This window comes from Notamacropus eugenii, chromosome 7, assembly GCF_028372415.1.
Source record: "Notamacropus eugenii isolate mMacEug1 chromosome 7, mMacEug1.pri_v2, whole genome shotgun sequence".
NCBI classification, from domain to species: Eukaryota; Metazoa; Chordata; class Mammalia; order Diprotodontia; family Macropodidae; genus Notamacropus; species Notamacropus eugenii.
This window is the reverse complement of record NC_092878.1, coordinates 118,195,354-118,214,022: the sequence shown is the minus strand read 5'-3', so window position 1 is coordinate 118,214,022 and position 18,669 is coordinate 118,195,354. Positions and strand designations below refer to the sequence as shown.

The window sequence follows — 18,669 nt, the reverse complement described above, 5'->3', positions numbered from 1 at the left end:
GGACCCTTGGACCACAAACTCATCACGTTCAAAAGGGAATTCATCATCTACCTCCAACATACAAGCTTGCACACACAACACACACCCATACACACATACACACACACTGCTATTCCTTTGGAACATTTTATTTCTATGCCTGGAAAAAATCATTTTTATTCATTCCATCTCAAGATGAAGCCAGGGTGGACTAAAGAAGAAAGACGAATCAAAGATAATTAAACTAACTTAACAGTAATTAAGAACTATCTTTGAGGTTTCCTTTTCACTCAGCAGTGTCCCATCTAAACACTTTTACAGTCTCTTAATTCTACCTGTATTCCACTTTTTTTTTTAATCAATTCCTTTCTCTCCACCCAGAGTGGCATACTTCAGACACACTTAATATCTTCCCTGGACTGTTATGAAGAACTCATGATAGGTTTCTCTTCCAATTTATCCTTCACATAGCTGCCAAAATAGAACCTTCAAAGTATATGGGAAAGAGGCAGCATGGTGCTATGGTGAAACATATAAAACATCAGATCATAGATCTAGAAGGGACCACAGAAGCCCTCCATTTCGCCACCACTATCCCATTTCACAGATAAAGAAAATGAGGCCCACCGAGGTTAAATGACTTACTCAAGATGATATAGGTAATCATTAGCAAAGGGGTGATTTGACTGCTAGTTCTCTGAGGTCTTTCTACTGTACCACACTGCCTTGAGTCAGAAAGAGCTATGTTCAAGTTCTGCCTCTGATACATATTCACTGAATGATTGGGAACAAGGGACAACTTTTCTGAGGTACAGACAAATCTCTCAAGTGATCAGTTACAGAGAAGTTGCTAATCTGTATAATGGGGAAATTTTTCACACTGAGAGACTCTTACACAGAACAAATCACTGAATAAAAAAAAAAACCTGTTTGACCATGTCACTTTCCTATTGAACAACTTTCCATACTGTTTTATTGCCTTAAAAGATGAAATGCAAACTCCATAAAAATGGAATTTGATAACCTGTACAGTCCATATTCAGATATCATGTCTGCTTTTATTTCACATTGTTTTCTTGTTTGGTTCAGCTAAACTGGATAACTTACCTATGGGTTATTTTCTAAAATCAACTTGCCATCTCTTGCCTCCATACATCAACGACAGCAAAATTAATGCCATAAAAATCTATAGAGAATGTTTTGCCTTTAAACTGAAAAATTCCTCTTTCACTCATTGGGGATTTGGAGAGAGTTCTTGGCAGAGTACCACCTTTATGAGAAGTGAGAGGTACCTGCTACCGTCCTAGACAGTTTGCGGTTTTTTCTGTCAATTACACAACAGCCTGCGTAAGTGAATGATTGCCATATGACATTCCCATGTGACACTGATAGAGCAAATCTTGGGTAACTTGTTTCCTTTGTGCTTTGAAGACCTAGTCAAGTCAATAGCCAAATATTAATTCCCAGCATTCTATCGCACTGAAGCGTCATGTGGTTGGATGATTCACTGATCTTCTAAGTCCTTCACAGCTATCTCAGAAATATAATTTGAAAATCCAGTGCCATCCAAATTTCCTTATACCCAAGAACTATCATCTTTCTCAACCATCATATATAATATACATAGTATATGTGTTTACACATATACACATACACATATATAGAGTTATATATGTATTATTTTATGTATTTAATATTTTATTGTGTATTTATTATTGTCCCCATTAGAAGACAAGCTTCTCATGCTTAGGAATTGTTTCATTCATTATGTCCCTCTGCCTAGAACAGTGTCTGGCATTCAGTATGGAATTAGTGCTTGTTGATTGCTGCAATTGAAAAATATTTAATCTTCTGACCAGTCTGGTTCAGAGCCTCTCTGAATTTAGGGAGGCCGGACCTCTGCCAACATCCCTCCAGTTCATTGCTATTGTCATACTAGAAATCTTTTCATCTTGGTAGAACCTGTCAGAGCTTGAATTTAAAGACTCAAAGGTTACCTGCATATTCTAAAGGGATGTCATGTAGCAAAGCCCAGAGTTGAATCTAAGCCCTAGAATCATAGATTTAAAGCTAGAAGAGGTCTTCAAGGCCACCAAGTCAAACTCCCCTTCATTTTCTGTATGAGGACACAAAAGTCTTGACTTGTCCAAGGTCACACAGGCAGTAACTGACAGGGAGAATTTTAATCTAGACACATTGAGTTCCAAACCAGTATTTTCCATGTACAACACCATAGCACATCATACCATGCCACAACATACTACACCACACCACAGCAAACCATACCACATCACACCATACCATGTCACACCATTCCATGCCACACCACTCTTCACCACACCACACCACACCACAATACACCACGCCATACCACATCACTCTACACCATACCATATAGAATCTAGAACTCAGCATAGAAGTTAGAGTGAAAGATAAAGATGAGTCACCTTTAAAACATTATTTACACATGTCAAGTAGTCAATGGAGTCTCCAAATGTTAAAGTGAGAAGGGACCTTCCAACTTAGAACACAAAAGGTCAGGAATGTAAGAACTTTATAACTTATCTAGAATCCATTTCACAGATGGGGAAACAATACTGAACAATCAAGGAGACTTGCTCAAAATCATGATGGAATAACTAGAAATAGATTCAAAAATCTCCCCACTACAAGTTCAGGAGCTCATCACCTATACTAGAGAGAAAAAAAAAATGACATTCAACTGATCAGTTCTTAGGGGGAAAAAAACTATTGTAAATATATTATATTAGTATATGAGTAAAAATAATAGGGATGAAACTATGAGAATTTAAAGTCATTGAGCCATAGATTTTGAGCTGGAAGGGATCTTTAAAACCACCTAGTAACTAGCTGGCTAGGTTGAGCCCCACAGTACTTAAATGACTTTAAAGGTCACACAGATAAATGGTGAAGTTAGAATTCAAGCCCAGGTTCTCTGATACCAAATTTAGCATTCGTTTTACTGTACCCCTACTGGGATTCCTTTTTCAAAAAAAAAAAGAGATAGAGGGTCTGATTTTCATTTTAGATTAATTTATGAGATTCTTATGTTTTCATTGAGTGACTAAGGGGACTAGTCTAAGAAAACCAATTGCCTTACAATTTGACATCTACTCAAATAGAAACCAAAGGGGGAAAAGGAATTATAGTCTAATAACAGTAAAGATTAAATATTTTTGCCCAGCATGTCTCAGTCCCTGCTAATGACTGGGGTGCTTTCAGGGTGAGGTGAACCTTGCAGTCAGATTAATAAAAAAGCTTAATCCCCTGCTTCCCCAATATTAAGGTGATGCAGGAATTTCTCTCTCCACAGGGGACAGCTAATAATCACTCCTCATTCAAACAGCTGGGACACAAAACCCTGATGAGACTGCAGTTCTACATGGAGGTAAATCACCCCCTGCAATTTAGTGTCAATTAGCCTAATTAGTGTTTTAGCAGCTCAGACTGCCCCTTCAATCACTCCTAAAGATCTCTCCACAGAAACATCAGGTACTTAGACTAAGAAATTTTTTCTCACCTCTTGCTAATGGAGGACTAGGCTTCTGAGACAGGACCTTGAAAGCTGGGAAAGATGCAGTTTGATCTGTCAAAATGTTTATCCTCTCATGTCCCCCTATACCCCCTCACTACCCCCTTTTAAAAAGAACAACAGAGCTTTCATTTGCCACCCACCAGTTCTGTGGTCTCTTGTCAGTCATGAAGTTGGGGTACAATTTGTTGGCCACTGATGTAACTGAATCTTATTATCTCTTCATCTCCCCAGCTAGGTGGTCCAGGGTGTGCTCACCCTCAGGGGAAATGTACCTGTTTCAACATCCTTTCTCCTGGCTCCAGTTCTAATCCCAGGCAAAAGCAGGGATTAGAAGCTTGACTTTTAAATTGTGCTCACCTTTTTCTTTTTCTTTCTTTTTTTTTCAGATGGTAAGCATTCTGTGCCACCTTTTGTGATAGAAAAATGAAACCTGGATTAAAGCATATTTTCGATTCCTCACCAAACCTTTCTAGTCTGGGAGGCACCTTGTTTAAGCCAGTGGGTGTGCTGATCAGACACCTCCAGGTTTGGCAGTCATGAACTGCAGGCAAACATTGAGTAACTTTCAAGCAAGTCAGCTTTCTTCGGCTCAGAGCACTGTGGACAGCTCTTTCATAGACAATTCTAGAGAATTATTTAGCATCATTCATGTGGTTATCAAGTCCAGATCTTGAAAGTTTTGATGGATTAACAACTTCCTTTGGGAGATTTAAATAAACATGATCTATTAACAAACAGACTAAGAGCCTACTTAAATTGTACAAACACATAAGAGTGGGCTGGACTCTCTAATGAAAACCTGATAAGAAAAATATCTTTTTTTTAATGTAAGGTCTATGTCACTCTTCCTTAAGCTGCTGCTGATCCACACACAATCCATTAAAGCACTGGCTCTAGGCATCAGTTACTATTTAAATAAACTCACCATTATGCCCCATCCTAAGAATTCAAATATGTGGGGAAATCAACTTTGCTCAGTTTGAATCATTTCATATTATTGGTCACTGCTTGTTTTTTTTAATGAATTTGAGTGAAGGTTGCAGGAATCTGTTTACAACACCTGTTACCATTTTCCAGGGTAGCTAGGTGGCACAGTGGATAGAGTGCTTTGGGTCTGGAGACAAGAAGAAATCTTCCTGACTTCTATTCTGGTTTCGGACACCACCTGTGTGACCTTGGGCAAGTCACTTAACCCTGTTTGCCTCAGTTTCCTCATCTGTCAAAAGAGTTGGAGGAGGAAATAGCAAATCACTCCAGTATCTTTGTCAAGAAAATCCCAAACGGTATCATGAAGAGTCAGGCATGACTGAAAACAACTGAACAACGATAAACCTTATTGTTATTTAGTTAAATTATATACTTCACAGATCTGTAACTTAATGGGGGCAGAACTCCTTTTAATCCCATGGAGAATCCAGGTTCCCTTCTGTTTCAGTAGAAGATCTTTCATAGTGGCAGTATTTGAAAATTTTGTTACTCTGTGGCCAATCAAAGGGACTTACACTCTGTCAAAGTCTTGTAGAACATAAAGTTACTGTCCAAGATCCATTCAGCTACAGCTAACTCATCAGAAGCACAGTGGTATAACGGAAAGGTTATGGAATTTGCAATGAGAGGACATACTTTGCTGGCATTTGAATTTATGTCCTCTCATCTATAAAATGAGGAGTTTGGACTAAATGGCCTCTATGTTCTCTTCTGACTAAATCTGTGATCTTACTTTAAACTAGGATGCAGGGATCCCTGCTTGATTAACTTTATGGTTTTAGAGGATTATATAATCTCTCTGCATCTCAGGTTCTTTGCTTGCAAAAATGTGTGCTTTGACTTAGCTCTCCAGCGTCCATCTTTTTCACTTCCTTAACTGTTTCAATGCCAGATCATACCATTAGTTCCAATTCTTAAAAAAGACAACTTTAAAATAGTAATGTTGAATATGAAAAAACTTTTTGTTTGTGTGATTAACTTTCTGGTAACTCCTGCCAATTTAGAGAAAACTGTTTTGTACCTGAATGAGGATTCAGGGTTGCGTAACTATTTCAATCCACCTATACTGAAATCCTAAACCTACAGTTGTGACATAGTCATCCACTGCCATCGATGTCATTGTGAAGAGATAAATTCATAGTTATGCTTATGATCATAATAGTTTTCAAAATAAAAAATGGAAAGGTGAAATAAAGATGGTCAATTCACCTTCTAGTCAAACAGAATAGAAAACAGCAGGAAAATGATTGTTTTTACAAAGACCAAAAAGAGAAAAAGATCTCATTCAAAAATATTTTTGTGATGCACCATAACACATAAGCCCATTAAAAATTCATTTGTTTTTCCTCTCCTTAAAAGATGACAATAACGTAGATTTAATGCGTTTGGTCATGTCCAACTCTGTGATGCTATTTGCTTTTTATTGGTTTGTTTGTTTTTGGCAAAGATACTGAAGTAGCTTACTACTTCCTTCTCTAGCCCATTTTACAGGGACAAACAGGGCTAAGTGACTTGCTCACAGTCACACAGCTAGTAAGTGTCAGAGGCCAGATTTGAACTTACAAAGGTGAGTCATCTTGACTCCAGGCCCAGCACTCCATTCACTACACCATCTAACTATCCATATGTAACAGAACAGAAATAACCAATTTAGTCAAGTAAGTTATTAGTTTACTTAAATTTTGGATCACTTGCCTCTGGTTTTACATGTGCACTAAGTAATTTGAGCATTTGTACTAATGATCTATTATTTGTCCAAAAAAACGTCACATCTAAAACCAGTCAATGATAAGTAAATAAACAAGATATATCAATACCACTTTACTACAGAATTTGGCAAGTGGAGAGTTGAGGTAATTTCAGACACAGCCAGAGTAGTAATCCAAAATCATTAAATTGATTTGTACTTGAAGATACAATGTATAGATTAACTAGTCTTTTAAGTAGAAACTGACATCAAAGAAATTTATGAGAGAAAAAGATGTATGAGTCATATAATGAGGAGAGATAACCAATACACAATATATGTGTCTTATACAATAGTACCTCCCTGATGTCCGGGGACATATTGCACATTGAATAAGACCCTTTGTGTGAACTCATAAGGACAAGATTCAAATAAACCAGACAGACATGTCTGTATTCATGGTCTGCCCTAGTAAAAGGAACACCCTTGTTGATGACCTCATTGATCATTGGCATACTAGAACATTTGAGATTTATTTTCTAGTAGGATTTATTAACCTCAGAAATTTAAGTTACTGTGACCTAACGATCTATAGTAGCAAATATTTTTTAAATTAATATTAAAATTAGTCTATTCATAGATCATTTTTAAAATGGTATGTTAATTCAGTCAACTTTCAATTCTTGATGCTGCCGTTACATTTTCCCATAACCTTGTAGAACCTAGGGTTAGAGTTTAAGATCCCCTTGGTGGCAGCTAATTCATCAGAGGGACAGTGGTATTATACCTTTTTTATGTTGCTATTCTAAATATCACCAGGATCAATTATAAAATCCTCTGTTTGACTTCTTAATTAGCTCCTTCTTACCATTCCAATTCTTCTTATATCTCACTCCCTTCCACATACTCTGTGATCCATTGACATGATCTTCCTTGGCATTCTTCACCACGATACTCCATCTCCCATTAAGGGACATTTTTATTTGCTATTTCCCCATACCTGAGATTCTCTCCATCCTCATCTCTGCCACCTGAGTTTCCCATCTTTCTTAAAATCCCACTTAAAATCCCACTCTTCATGCTAGTGCTTTGTTTCTGATGATTATCTCATTTATCGCATATTTGTCTTATTTGTCAATATTTGTGTGCATTTTGTCTCCACCATTAGACCCTGAGGTCCTTGAAGGTAGGCATGTTTTAATGCCTTTCTTTGTAATGCCAGGTCTTAATACAATGCCTGATACATATTAGGTGCTGAATAAATGTATGGTGATTTGTCTTGACTAATCCTATTATTTCAGATAAGAAATAATCTATTGTAATAGAAGAAAAAGGTTGAGAAATCAGAAAGATCCAAGTTCAAGTTCTGCTTCTGACATATCCTGGTTGTATAACCATAGGAAAGTCACTTCATCTTTTAGTCTCCCAGGCAGTTCTCTGTGATGAAGATACTCATCCTTATCAGTGGAAGGAAGAGCAAAGGGAATTCCCTATATTAATGAAAACACAGCATTAAAATACATGTACACATTATATAACTGCATGCATGTTGCATACACACACAAATATATATATATATATATATATATATATATAACTGCACAGATAGACATGTAACAAAGACCAAAAAGGGCATAGAGAAAAGGATCACAATCAAAAATATTTTTTGTGATGTACCATAGCATGTACATAGCATAGTACATCTACATACTCATGTAGACGTACTATACATGCATGCATATATGCTTACATATGTGTATATAGATAGACATATCAATATTCAAATATCTAAGATATGTAGATATCTAGAGACAGAAATATGCATTTGTAAAACATGTCAATTACCAAGTTGTTCATTGCAACCCAAAGAAATGGTTCACCTAATATTTTCCTTATCTCTTTAGTTATTTGACAATACAGCAAACCCTCAGTTGAGGGTTGTTGCAGCACTGTGCCTTAGACAATAAGATAGGCCTATATGAGAAATAGAATGAAATCTATTTTTATCTCTCATCAGATGAAGACTGCAACGGTAAATATAACCTAGGAGTGTCATCACTATGAGGGGAAAAAAAGCGTAGTTATGCTATGTCCAATACTTTCATTTCTTGACTTCTACATCTTATTTTGTCCTCTGTTTTGATTAAGCGTCATTTAAAGTTTCCTTTGGCTGGAATTTTAAGAAATCCCCCACAGACCACAAAATTGGTAAACCTGTTCTAACTGCTTTAGCAGTATCATGAAACAGAGCTTGAATTACCAATCCACCAGAGAATGCTAATGCAATTATGACTGTTTACTTATACCATGTGTTTCTCACTGAGCCTCCCCACTGTATCAGGATAAACCAAAGGGAGCTAATGTTTTATAGATGGTAAGACTCTGTTTGTTTTCAGTAGGGCTAAGTCTCCCAAAGCACTCAGACACACTAATTAAAGTAAACTGCAGAGGCCCATAATAAAATATATGTGTTTGGAGACTGTGAGATGAACCCTACTGGCTTATTAAAAGTCAAAAGAAAAATATACATTATTTATGACTTCAAAGGGACACATTGTGAGTTCCAGTTTATTTAAAGGATTAACTAAGCATTGGTTATTGGTGACCATATGAATAGTTCCCCTTTCACGGTTCATTAGTTATGTCATCGATGTGGAAAGTCATCATTTGGGTTCAAATCAAATATTATTAATCAAATAAATTACAGAGGGCACACCAACATTATTAAATGTAATCTTTGGGAAAATAGCTGCTAATAAATCTTGCTCTCACTTTTGTACAGTTGCCCAATTGCAACAATGCACTGGAAGTTTTAAAAAGGACCATAAATTTTCTGTGATCTTTCATCCACATGTTTGACTGACTATATACACATTACTTCAAAACTCTGCTTGGAAACAAGAATCAATGAGGGGTGGAATCCAAAAAGTAGCAGGGTTCACTTACTGTCAACCATCAAAAATTTAAGAAGCATGCCTTAGTGGTTCATGAATCTCTGAAGCTAGTAAATCATAAATTTTACAAAGGAAAGGTATATCAATGATCACAAGACCAAGGTAAAATAAGGAAGCACATGCACAGGGAAAAATTCGAAAGGGAAAAAACAAAGGTAAGCTAAATGTTTTATTTAATAAAAAGGAGATTTTTTTAAAATTTAGTAATTAATTAATTATGATGAAGCATGATATTGAGACTTTATAGTCAGGCATCAAAACTTGTGTTTAAGTCTTGCCTCTAAGACATACTATGTCTGTGTCATACGTGATTCTGGACAAGTTCCATGAAACTCAGTAAGACTATATGCTACTGAGCAGGTATTCATCTGCATTTATTTCCTCATAAGAAGTTCCCCAAAGCAATTCAATTACAAATCTAGTTCCAAAAAATTATTAATTCATGGAATCATGAGGCAATACCACTCACACATGGTTTAGGAAAATCTGTTCTAGCCAAAGAAATATATTTTTTGCATTATCGCCTTGAAAGTGACCATTCTAATTATAAATCTTGAAACAAAATTGGCATATATCCACTTAGGCACAATGGCTAGAACCTTGGAGTTAGGAAGACCTGAGTTTGAATCTTGCTACTGACACATAGTAGTTGTGAGACCATGGTTCTAAGACCAAAATCACCAGCGTCCCAAACAATTCTTTAAGGTAAAAGTTGTCTAGAAGTTAATGTTCTTTATTAGTTGGAAAAGTGTTTCCTACTTTGATAAAAACCACAGGTCTGGACTAATAATTATGGATTTGCACATATATATATATATATATATATATATATATATATATATATATATATATATATATATACATACATACATATGTATATATATATATACTTAAACAGAAAGATATACAGATATGTGGAGAGAGAGAGAGACAAGAGAGAGAGAGAGAGAGAGAGAGAGAGAGAGAGAGAGAGAGAGAGAGAGAGAAAGAGAGGATAATGTGTGTAATATATGTGTATGTATCTATTTGTGTGTGAACATAATATGCCATTGGTGGAGCTGTAAATTAATTGATCCATTCTGCAGCAATTTGAAATTAAGATGAAAGTGATCCAAACTCTTTAAGCCAGAGATTCCATTGTTAATTACGTACTCTGAAAATGTCAAAAGGAAGATCCTTTATATAACAAAGTATTTATAACAGCACTTTCTAATGGTAGCAAAGAACTGGAAACAAAGTAAATGCTTATGGATTGGGGAATGGCTAAACAAGATGTAGTATATGACTATAACTGAATAACACTATGTTGTAAAAGGTATGAATATGATGAATACAGAGAAGGGATTTAGATGAAGCTACTTAAAGGGAAAGTATATAGATTCACTAAACAAAGGAAGCAGCTTGGTGATGCAGCGGATAGATCACTGATCCTGGAGTTAGGAAGACCTGAGTTCAAATCCAAAAACAGCTGTGTGATTCTATACACTTAACCTCTATTTGTCTTTGTCCTCCAGAGGAGGAAATAGCAAACCACTCCAGTATCTTTGCCAAGAAAACCCCATGAGCAGTAGTGTTGTGCTGTGGTCCACGGGGTCATGAAGAGTCAGATGAGACTGAACAACAGCACAGGACAGAAAGGAAAGGAAGTAAGGAAAAGAAGGCAAAGTATAACCACCAGACTATTGAAAGTGAATGTCGCAAAATTTAATGATCAAGCTTGACCCCAAAGAAAAGATATGAGGAGCATCTCCCTCAACTTCTTCGCAGAGGTAGGGGCCCATGGATATGGATAACTACATACAAACACGGACTTTTTTCTCTTTTAGTTTTACTAAACTTTTTTTTCTCCTCTTAATTCTTTGTTGAAAGGTATTGTTCACTGGAAGGAGAGGAGAGGAATAAATTGAGATTTGTAGATGTCAAAATAAAAGATATCAATAAAATTTAAAAACTATGTATGCATATATATACATATACATGTTTTTAAAAATTCTAATATTTCAAAGTACCATATGGTCACAAAGGACATAGTTCTCATTCTGTTGCCTTTAAAATTTATCTGAATACTTAAGATAGATTCAAAAAAATAAGGCCATTACTCTACCAGGGCCTTTGGAGACATTGCCCAGTAACAGTATTTTGATAAGTGGTTAGTAATTGGATGAATCAAGTTAGTAAGCAAATATGTTAGGAATCCCACTTTTGTGCTCAGTGTATACCTGAAACCAGGTTTTCCTATTGTCAAGCCTGCTCTCTATCCTATATTCCATGTTTCTCACTGAGACTAATAGCATAGCCACCTTGAAGGTTGGCAGACCACCTAATTGACCACCTAGCGAGAGGGAGTATGGAATATTAGAAAGAGGAACAGCCATGGTATTAGTGACTTTGGAATTAAATCTAGGGTTTTTCACCAGTGTGACTTTGGATTAAACCACACCTTAGATCTCATTTTTCTCCTCTTTATCCTACTTATCTCACTAAATGTACCATGAGGGAATTGGACCTCTGAGTTCCATTTCAGCCCTAAAACTAACATCCTGTGTTCCTAGATCTTAAATAAGGGACAGTTTCAATCTAGAGAGATAGTGGGATTATTTGGGAAAACCTAAGTCCATTAACTTTCATTACATACATTGCTGTGTACCTAACACGAGAGTCAAGTACCTGGTTGGCATTATGCAGGAAGCGGTAACACCTGGCTCCACACTTCTAACCAAAAATCCAGGATACGCTGTGTTGCTTATTCTTATTCACGTCTACACAATGGTGGCTGCAACGTAGAATTGTTCATAGAATTTAGAACTGGGAAGGACCTCAGAGGCCATCAATCTAAACCCTTGATTTTGCACATGAAGAAACTGAGAAAGGTTAACAGACTTGACCAGGGTACATTGTTAATAAGTGGCAGAGGTTGAATTTGAAGTCAGGTCTGCCTTACACCATGCTTCCTCAATATTTTGACAGAGAAGAAAAATGAAATCTATGAAACCACAGATACCAATTTTTGGTTCAGGAAATGTGATTATTGTAACCATGGAAATATACAGAAAAAGAAACTAGCATTAACCCAATCTGCTTCCAAAGCATCTGATAGCATAAGGAACAAGGACTCAGAAAGAAAAAGATTCAAATGCCAAGCCAGGAGAGACAAAGGGAATGCCTGCTTGTCTGCCTCTACTATCTGAGCAAGGGAGTTAACTTATTTTGAATTTTTTCCCCAGCCTGCAAATCTGCCGTTTCAAATTGTCTGGTGCCTGGATGAACAAATAGAAGGTGAACAGCTTGGCTCTCACAGTTAGCTATTGACTCTTGATTCTCTTTCTCTTGCTTACAGATCTTGGCATTTAGTTCAAGGCAAAATTCATTTCCATTTATTCTGTCATCACTAGGTTCAATTCAATTCCAATTTCAACACAATGAAATTTGAGGACATGAAATGATCTGGTTTTAAACATGGATGAATCAAACCTTCCAGTTAATGAATGGAAATCGCTGAGAAACAGATGTGCCAAATGGAAGTTCTTAAACATCAACATATTATAGTTTTTTCTTCATGTTGGTAGCTTCATAATTTTACCAAAATCCCTTTTACTCTGAGTATACATATATGGACACAAGCCTACACATTCCAGTTCACATATGTACTGGAAATGGAAAGGAGAGCTTGATCAAAAACTTCTTTAAATACTTCACCAATGGTGTGCTAGCGTCCCAGTTTTCCTATATCTCCTCCAACATTTATCATTTCCTTTTTATTCTTTTTAGCCAATCTGATAAGTATGAGGTAGTAACTCAGAGCTGTTTTAATTTGTATTCTCTAATCAAATATGATTTGGAGCACTTTTTTTTTTATATGAGTAGAGATAACTTTGATTTCTTTGTCTGAAAACTGCCTGTTCATATCCTTTGACCATTTATCAGTTGGGGAATGACTGGTATTCCTATAAATTTGAATCAGTAGCCTATATATTTGACTCAGCAACCTACATATTTGAGAAATGTGACTTTTGTCAGAGATACTGTAATTTGTTTTGCATCTGTTTTCTGCTTTCCTTCTAATTTTGGTTGCATTAGGGTTTTTTGTGCAAAATTTTTAAATTTTATGTAGTCAAAATGATCCCATTTTACATTGCATAATGCTCTCTATATATTTTTTGGCCCTAAATTCTTCCTTTGTTCATGAATCCAATGGGTAAAATATTTTATGCTCTCTTAATCTGTTTAAGACATCACCCTTTATATGTAAATCGTGTATCTATTTTGACCTTATTTTGGTATATAGTATGAGATGTTGGTCTTTACCTAGTTTCTGCCATACTGTTTTCCAGTTTTCCCAGTCATTTTTGTCAAATAATGAGTTTTGTTCCAAAAACTTGAAAATCTTTGGTTTATCAATCACTAGATTACTATGGTGATTTTCAACTATGCGTTGTGTAACTAATTTATTCCACTGATCCATGACTATTTCTTAGTTGGTGCTAGGTTGTTTTGATAATTACTGCTTCATAATACAGTTTGAGAACTGGTATAGCTAGGTTAATTTCCTTACCAGTTTCTTTTTTCTTGATTCTCTTGGTATCCTTGACTTTTTCTTCTTTCGTTTGTCCAAATGAATTTTGTTATTATTTTTTCTAGCTCTATAAAATAATTTTTGGTCATTTGGATGTAATGGCACTGAATAAGTAGATTGTTTTAGATAAAATTGTCAGCTTTATAAAAGTCGCTCAGTCTACCCATGAGCAATTAATATTTTTCACAATTATTTAAATCTGACTTTATTTGTGTGAAAAAGTGCTTTATAACTGTGTTCATATACTTCCTGGATTTGTCTTGGCAGGTACATTTCCAAGTATTTTATATAGTCTGGAGTTATACTTAATGGAATTTCTCTTTCTAGCTCTTTTTGAGGAGTTTTATTGATAATATATAGAAATTCTCATAGTTTCTGTGGACTTATTTTATATCCTGTGACTTTGCTAGAGGTGTTAATTATTTCAAGTAAATTTTTAATTGATACTCTATGATTATCTGATCTCTCCATCATATCATCTACAAAGAATGATAGTTTTATGTCTTTGTTGCCTATTCTAATTCCTTCCATTTCTTTTTCTTCTCTTATTGCCATAGTTAATATTTCTAGGACAATATTGAATAATAGCCATGATATTGGGTATCCTTGCTTCAACTGATCCTCTTGGGAAGGCTTCTAGCTTATTCTCCTTACAGATAATGCTAACTGCAAGTTTTAGACAAATTCTACTTATCACTTTAAGGAAAGCTCCATTTATTTCTATGCTCTCTCATACTTTCAATAGGAATGGATGCAATATTTTATCAAAAGCTTTTTTCTACATCTATTGAGATAATCATATGATTTCTGTTGGTTTTGTTATTGATATGGTCAATTATACTGATAGTTTCCCTGATAGAGAATCATCCCCAAATTCCTGGTACAAATCCTACCAAGGCATAGTATAATTCTAGTGATATATTGCTGTAACTTCCTTGCTAGTATTTTATTTAAATTTTTTGCATCAACATTCATTTGGGAAATTGATCTATAGTTTTCTTTCTCTGTTTTGGCTTTTACTGGTTTAGGTATCAGCACCATGTTTGTGTCATAAAAGAAATTTGGAGAACTCCTTCACCTATCTTCCCAAATACTTTATAAAGTATTGGAGTAAACTGTTCTTTAAACATTTGGTAATTCTTGCTTATAATCCTAACTCTTTGACTTCCAGAATATCATATTCTAAGTCCTCCATTTCTTTAATGTAGAAGCTGATAAATCTTGTGTGATCCTTACTGTGGCTCCATGATATTTTAACTGATTCCTTCTGAATGCTTGCAGTATTTTCTCCTTGACTTGGGAGGTCAGGAATTTGGCCATGATGTTCCTGGGAATTTCCATTTGGGGATCTCTTTCCACTGGTGATTGGTGGATTCTTTCAATTTCTATTTTTCCCTCTGGTTGTAGGCTATCAGGGAAGTTTTCCTTGATAATTTCAGGAAAAATGTTGTCCAGGTTCTTTTTTTTTTTTTAATCATGGCTTTCAAGTAGTCCAATGATTTATTTTTTGTTTTGGTTTTTTGCTTGTTTTTTGGTGAGGCAATAGTTGTTAAGTGACTTGCACAGTGTCGTATAGCTAATAAGTGTCCAGTGTCTGAAGCTGGATTTGAACTCAGGTTCTCCTGACTCTAAGTCTTGTCCTCTATACACTGTGCCACCTAACTACCCTTTCCAATAATTCTTAAATTATCTCTCCTGAATCTATTTACAGGTCAGTTTTTTTTTCCAATGAGAAATTTCACATTTTCCTCTATTTTTAAAAATTCTTTTGATTTTTGTCTTATCATTTCTTGAAATCTCATGAAGTCATTAGCCTTCACTTGCCCAATTCTAATTTTTAAAGAATTTTTTTTCAATGAGTTTTTGTGCTTTGTTTTCCATTTGGTCAATTCTATTTTTAAGGAATTATTTTCTCTGGTGAATTTTTGTCTATCTTTTTCTATTTTTGTGTTTCTTTTTAGCATGTTGATTTTTTTCATGATTCTCTTGCATTACTCTCATTTTTTTCCCTAGTTTTTCTTTTACTTCTCTTATTTGCTTTTTTAAAAATCCTTTTTAAGCTCTCCCAGGATTTCTTTTTGGGCCTGAGACCAGTTTACATTTTTCTTTGAGACTTCACATGTTGCCATTTTGACACTGTTGTCCTCTTCTGAGTTTGTGCCTTGATTTTCCTTGTCACAATACTAATTTTGTATAGTCAAGTTTTTTTTCTTAACTCTTTTTTCTGCCTATTTTACAACTTTGGGATTTTATGGAAGAGTTGGGCTCTGGTCTTGCACTGTCCCAAGCTTCTTGCACCAAGACTCAGAGCCTTGCTGCTGACTTTCAATGGGCTTCAGAGCCTACCTGCTGACTTGCACTGGTATAAGCCTTGTTGGCTTACACTGGGGATGGGGCCATCCTGCAGGCCAGCTCCAGGGGCAGGTTCTCAGCTGGTTGGCCCAACAGCACAGTCTTGCTGCTGGCTATCTCCCAGAACTCCTACTGCTTAGCAATGGAGTAGGACATGGCTGGTAGCCTGTTCTGGTGGGTAGGGCCTTACTGTGCTCCTAGTAGCTTTTCTCTGCCTTGTCTCCAGGGTTACTGGCTTATATGGAGGTGAGGCTTTGCTAGTGGATTTCCCTGGGGCTTGGAGACTCACTTCAGGCTCCCTGGGGTGGAGTCTGCCACTGCTGCTTGTTTGCTGGCCCCCCCTCCCACACCAGCGAGACAGACCTTTCCTGCTTTGCCTATAAGTTGCTTCCCCACTCCTAAATTGGTTCTGAGATGTTTTTCAAGGCTGTTTAAAGAGGAATTTGGGAGGGCTCCAGGGAATTCCTTCCTCATTCTACCATTTTGGCACCAGAAGTTGAACAGATTCATTTATTTAGACAGTCTTAAGATCTCAACCAACTAAGATTTCTTGATTTTTCTAGTCATATGATTAAAAATAATGATTGGATTAGATGGTAGAAACACAAGCCTTTAAAATTCATGATAACCATATGATTAAAATATATTTCAAAATATCTTCCCACTTCCTCCATCTCAGATTGTATCACATGTAAGGAGACAGAGTTTTCTCTGATTACTGCTAACAAATAGTGATCCCTTACCTCCTATGGGCTAAGAGAACACATTATATATCCCACAAATATGACACCACCATGAATTGTGTAGTAGTATCTTTTGTAATGCCTTTCCAACCTGGTATAGACTTCTATTGACATATTTCAACCCCAGCTTATTGAGTCTCAATAATGCCTATGTGGTTATGCTCCTACCTCCTTCCTCCTTCCATTACTATTCTTGATTCCCATTTTTTTTAATGATCTTAAGTCCATGACAAGAAGAACCTGCCTTCTTCACCTTTTGGAAAATTGGTCCCATATTTATTTGCCTACGTCAGGTCCTATAACAACTCTTCTGTTTTATGCATCCTTCAAAAATAGTCAACAATGGATCAGAAATTATATTGACTAGTTTTCTTAGTACTCTGTGTGCTACTTTGTCTAATTTTAGTGAGTTAAAGTCATTGAGCCTCAGTAATATACACTTTATCCATCCTCATAGATATATGGATGGATAGATAGATAGATATTTTGTGTTTCAATTCCCTGTTAATCTTTTCTTTTCTAGAAATCTATACATGCTAGATTGAAGATCATTCTACATGATCTCTCTCTTTCTTTCACATATGTTCATAAAATAGAACAAAAATGATAATTAAGTAGTTCTGGCTTTTTTCTTGAAATCCATTATCCTTGTTCTGTCTATTTTAAGCAATGGTCTCCCCTCTTTGATCTTCTAACTCCCAAGATAACTCCTTTTTATTGTCTATTCAGTCCTTTTGCAGTTATGTGAAACTTTGTGACATTTGAGGTTCTCTTGGCAAAGATATTAGAGTAGTTTGCCATTACCTTCTCCAGTTCATTTAACAGATGAGGAAACTCAGATAAACAGGGTTAAGTGATTTACTTAAGGTCACACAGACAGTAAGAATCTGAGGCCAGATTTGAACTGAGGAAGATGAATCTTTCTGACTCTATGCCTGTGCTACCTAGCTGTTCTACTGATTATATATTGTCCATAGCTTCCACCATAAATATTAACCTTTAATGTTCCTGCCATCATCCAAATAGGACCATGTCAGTCTCTTGAAATTATCTTCGGTAACCTATTCTTATTCTCACATTCAATATTTGTCATTTTAATAGCTGAGTTGGATGATATGCAACATAAAAGATGGCACTAAACAATTCTGATTTTTCTTTGTTATCAGAATCATTTGTGTTTGTGTCATAAGAATTTGGTTCTTTAGAGAATTCCATCCATCTTAACTATGCTTCCCATATTGAACTCAAGATCATGGATTTCTCCCTATTCTTTATCTAGTGTTCTAGGAAACCTACCCTCTTAAAGTCACAGTCTACATTTCTCTCTTTCTATCAAGAACTTTAAGATGGCATGGTGACTTATACCCAAAGTTCCCATTAATTGTTTCTCAGAAATTAATTTCCATTTTTTTGGTCAGAATCAGATCTAGAACAGCCATTCCCCTGTCATGTGCTGGAGGTCTCCTCTCTCAAATTTCAGGCTCCTGGTCAGAATCACCACATCTTGGGGGATCTTGGCATTTTCCAGAGTTGGGATAAGAAAATATTAAAATTAATGCTGGTTTTTAGCATGAGATACTAGGTGAATGAAGTTATAACTTACAGAAAGAGGGAAGTTAGAAAGAATTGTCACTTTAGTGGGAAAAGATGATAAATTCTGTTTCATACATGTTATATTTGAAGTATCAGGTCATCCATATGGGATATGCAGTAGGCTTTTGGCAATGTTATCTCAGAACTCATAAAAAATATTGGAGGTAGTAGCAAATGTTTGAAAGTAAAAAAATAATGATATTTGAAGCTATAAGATAGTACATTAGATTATCAAGGGGAAATGT

General features: G+C 35.8%; 1 long non-coding RNA gene across 1 annotated transcript in view; it reads left to right on the top strand.

Annotated features, from left to right (window-relative positions):
- LOC140513671 (uncharacterized) overlaps nt 1-4,236 on the top strand; it is a 30,053-nt gene extending 25,817 nt beyond the window's left edge. The window contains exons 3-4 of the long non-coding RNA XR_011970279.1: nt 3,314-3,388; nt 3,922-4,236. This is a non-coding gene — a long non-coding RNA (uncharacterized lncRNA). The remainder of the gene's footprint in view (nt 1-3,313; nt 3,389-3,921) is intronic.
- The last annotated feature ends 14,433 nt before the right edge of the window (nt 4,237-18,669 follow it).